Source organism: Botryllus schlosseri, chromosome 1, assembly GCF_051294905.1.
Source record: "Botryllus schlosseri isolate E-star chromosome 1, Bs_hap1, whole genome shotgun sequence".
Lineage (NCBI taxonomy): Eukaryota > Metazoa > Chordata > Ascidiacea > Stolidobranchia > Styelidae > Botryllus > Botryllus schlosseri.
Window position 1 is genome coordinate 22,415,304 of NC_137236.1, and position 4,842 is coordinate 22,420,145.

Here is a 4,842-nt window from a genome sequence, read left to right on the forward strand (position 1 = left end):
TATGGACCGCAAAGAGTATCATTTTCGGTCGACACGGTGCCAGAGCTATCTGTTAATATATACGTAATATTTGATGAATTTATTGCAAAAATCCTACGATGGTTTCCACATATCCAAAATCACTGTGTTGGAGTAGACCAGGGGTGGGCAACATACGACCCGCGGGCCGGTTATAAAAGTTATAAAAGAAGATACATCTTTGGGTAAAGGTCAATTGTCATTAGTCACTTTGTCGCATGCCGTTATTTATTGACCCTCCATAAGGATTGTCGGTATAGTTGAAATATATTGGAATGGTTCAAATGTACCCGAAACAAATCTCCTTTGTGGGGCACACAAGATGCGATGACAGTAGGCCTTTGTCTACATGGGGCGCATCACTTTCATCCGATGTTCGCATCTGTACTGTGGGGATCAGATTGCAGTAGGCGCTACTATCACAACGAAAATGAAATCGAATTGACTCGCCCATAGCACGCAAAAAAATAATTCGAGAGTCGATGCGAAAATACCATTTGCATGTAGACGGCCGCCAACACATATACCAATTGCATTACGTGTTTACGGCCGCACATATTTCCTTTACGGACGCAGGTTGGTCACCTCTGTACTGAAGGTACCCGTAACAACTCGACGCGATTACGTATAGTCGCGTCCAACCTCAGTCAAAAAAAGTGTATACAAGTACATTCGATGCCGAACCAGGCGAAGAAATTGCAGGAAAGAAGGGAACTCAGCCGTTTTGACACTACAGCGAGGCGGCACCTCTGATGAACAAAAACTGATCTCTCTCGAATTCAGAAGATCGATTGTCCTTCTTTCCATCGGTCGGACAGAGAGATTGGTGTCAGCGTTATTAACCAAATTAAATGCGCTTGATTATCATGGGGCTTCAGGGTTATGACTAAAAAATAGAAATTTGCCTGGAGCAGCAATCTCGAAACAACAACCTGGAATTTCATGGTGTTCCCCACTCCGAAAAAGAAAATCTGCCTGAAACTATCATGAAAATAGCTAACGCCTTGAAAGCTGAGATTACTGCGCCACAGATTGTGCAGTGTTATAGAGTGCGCTTCAGAAATAAGGACAAAACAGGACCTGTTATAGCCAAATTCTCTTCAGAGCAACCAAAAAAAGAATTCCTCAAAGTGAAAAAGGCCAAAAGGGATATCAAGGACTTTGGTGTAGAAGGAATGAAACAACTCTTCCTAAACGAAAATTTAACAAATTACAGAAGAGATGTTTTCTTTGAAGCGCGAGCTGCGAAACAAAAAAAAAGCTTCAAATACCTCTGGACTGCAAATGGAAATATCTACATGAAAAAGAATGATGGTGCACCCAGAATCCACATTGAGTCAAAGGATGACCTCGATAAACTCAAATAGAAACTGCTATACTGCTCTCTCACTGCAAACGCAACCCACACTAAAAAATGGCTCAAAACTTTTTCAACGTGAGCAACTGCAGATCTATCAATTCAACGAATAGTAGTGATATCCCATCATCTCAAGGAATTTTACTTGCACACTTAAACACAAGATCCCTCCAAGCTCATCTAGATGAAATTCCCCCCCTGTTTGAAATGTTCAATTGCTCACCAACCATCATCGGAATTTCTGAGACCAAGTTGAAAGAACATCCAACGACTAATGTTAACCTGACAGGTTTCAACTTTTTACACTCGCCATCTAAAACGAACGCTGGAGGTGTTGGACTATACATCAACGAAGGTCTGAGATTTGACATGATGCCCGACGTAAAATTTGAAACCGAAGGCGTAGAATATATATTTGTCAGAGTACATGTACAAAAAGCTCTCACAGTGGCAGTCATCTACAAACACCCAGGAACAAAGCAAGAGACTTTTCTTGACGAATTCTCAAATATTCTGGAAACGCTAACGGCAGCTAACGAACAAATATTTATTATGGGAGACATAAATATTGATTTGCTGAAGACCACCAACTTTAACACAAGGTACCGTGAAATGCTTGATTCTTATGGAATAGCTCAGATAATTACTGAACCCACAAGAATAACTGATCAATCCAAAACTCTACTAGATCACTTCTACTGCAACACTCATCAATATCACCTGTCCCCTTTTGTGCTCCAACACAGTATGACTGATCACTATCCCATCATCTGCCACATGAAATTGGCCCTGCCACATTGTGCTAAAGAATTTGAATCTCGAACGCCCTTAAACCCACGCGGTATAGAGGAGTATATTGAAATTGTCAGCAATACCTTCAACAACTACAAAATTCCTCCACTCACAACTGACAACTACAACTGCCATTTTGAAAAATTTATTGAGGAACTGCGGGCAGCCCTCGACACATCTTTCCCAATTAGGAAAGTCAACCGCAATGCAAGGCGCTTGAAATCGAAACCCTGGATTGGTCATGACATACTAGTTGCGATGAAAACAAGGGATTGGATGCATAAGCACTACTATCTGCAAGGCACCATCGAAGGCAAAAAAGTGTACAAAAAATATGCAAACCAAGTGACGCATATGAAAGAAAATGCCAAAAAAGCATACTTCCAAAAAAGATTCGAAGAGTGCTCCAAAGATCCCAAGAACACATGGAAAACCATTGGAGAAATTATCAACCTAACTAAAGGTAATGCTCCCAAGAGTACTGATGACATCGAGCTACTCGAGAATGGCAGCATCATCAAAGACCAGCTTGCAGTAGCAGAAAAGTTCAATCAGTATTTTTGCAACATTGGTCCGGATCTTGCAGCTTCAATACCAAACTCCTCCGATGACTTTCTCACGTATTTGAGTCCTGGCCCTCAGAAATCCATTTTTCTTGAGCCGACAAGTGAAGGAGAAGTTGCGATCGTATTATCTGAAATGAAAAGTAACAAAGCAGTAGGACCCGATCTCATCCCAACTCACTTTCTGAAGCTAGTCTTTAATATTATTGGTGATGTTATATGCATTTTCTTCAATGAGTCGATACGTCTAGGCATTTTCCCAGATGCACTGAAAACTGCCAGAGTAATGCCAGTGTTTAAGAAAGGCTGTAAAAAGCTAATTTCTAACTACCGACCAATATCTGTTTTGCCAAATCTTGCCACGGTTTTTGAGAAACTGATTGACTGCCGACTTAAGAACTTTTTTGAATTGAATGCAGTACTGTCTCCGACCCAGCATGGATTCAGATCCAACCACAACACCAACCATGCAATACTATCAATTGTAACGGACTATTACAAAACCATCAAGCAAAAAGAAAGTGGCTGCAGCATTTTTATCGATCTCCGCAAAGCTTTCGACACAGTTAACCACAGAATCTTAAGATACAAGCTAGAACACTATGGAATCAGGGGTATTGCAGCAACTCTACTTGGAAGCTACCTGGCAAACCGCAAACAATTTGTTAAACTGGGGACATTAAGAACGACTACCAGAGATATAACTTGTGGAGTGCCACAAGGCTCAGTCCTTGGACCGACTTTTTTCCTCATTTATATTAACGACATTGTTAATGCATCTTTATTCCGCACAACGCTATTTGCTGATGATACTCACCTCTTCATAACCTCCAACACTGTCGATGATTTGCATGCATCTGTGAATAGGGAACTCCCAAAAGTGTCGAGATGGCTGCAAGCAAACAAATTAAGTTTGAATGCAGATAAGACCGAGATGCTCGTTTTAAATAATGCCAGTCATAATTTCACTGTGAACATCAATCATAAACAAATCTCAATATGTGACTCAGCAAAATATCTCGGCGTCACCATTGATTATAAATTGTCTTGGAAGCAGCATATTGAATGCACAATATCAAAACTAGCTCGGTGTGTGGGAATAATGACCCGTCTCCAATCTTTGGTTTCCAGATCAGTACTACGAACCATCTACTTCTCCCTTTTCCACTCGCATCTGCAATATGGAATCGTAGTATGGGGAAATGCATGTACAACATTTTTGTGCAGAATTCGAACCCTGCAAAACCGTGCGATACGGCTGATCTCATCTGTACCTTTACGTACCAATTTATCGCCTTACTACCGTAAGCATCGAATTTTGCGAGTTGATGAACTGTATCGCTTCGAAGTATCAAAAGTTGTTCACAAATATTTTTCCAATAGTCTCCCTCCTGTGTTTGATGACTTTTTCATACCTGCTAAACATGTCCATTCCCATTACACGAGATCTTCGTCTAAAGGAAACGTCTACTTACCCCAACCCAATAGCAACCTAACTAAGAGATCTATCGACTACTCGGGACCTATCATCTGGAATGCATTACCATCACATATCCGTGAATTGCCTTATAATAGATTCAAAAAAGCCCTACTTGATCACCTCTTGTCGTTACACTAACACTGTTGCCCTACCTCGTCCAGACATTGCTTCATTGATCATTTGCTACCATTGTTTAATTTTTTTTCTATTTTCCTTTCGTAACTAAACATTTTTTTACAGCCAGACTGTTCTGAGTCAAGTGTACCTGTTTGATGCTGGTGTGATCAGACTAGATGACCTTCACGGTCTTATCGATCATTCCTATCTAATACCGAATACTGTGCACGCATATTTTCTGTACCACCATCACTGCCGTTTGTTATGTATTTTGGTTCGATGAAAATAAAGACTCTCTCTCTCTCTGTGGCAGGAATTGATGAACATTATTGGTATAAATTATTAAAATTTGACCGCAAAGGTGGCAGCAAATAATCTTCGGTGTGAGAGCCCGACCTATATTGGATTTTTGGGTCGATACCGATGAAATCGGTATCTCACAGCTTGACCGAAAACCCCAATACATTCTGCCGATATTCAAAAAAAGTTGGATGTATCCATAAGCACATTTTCGA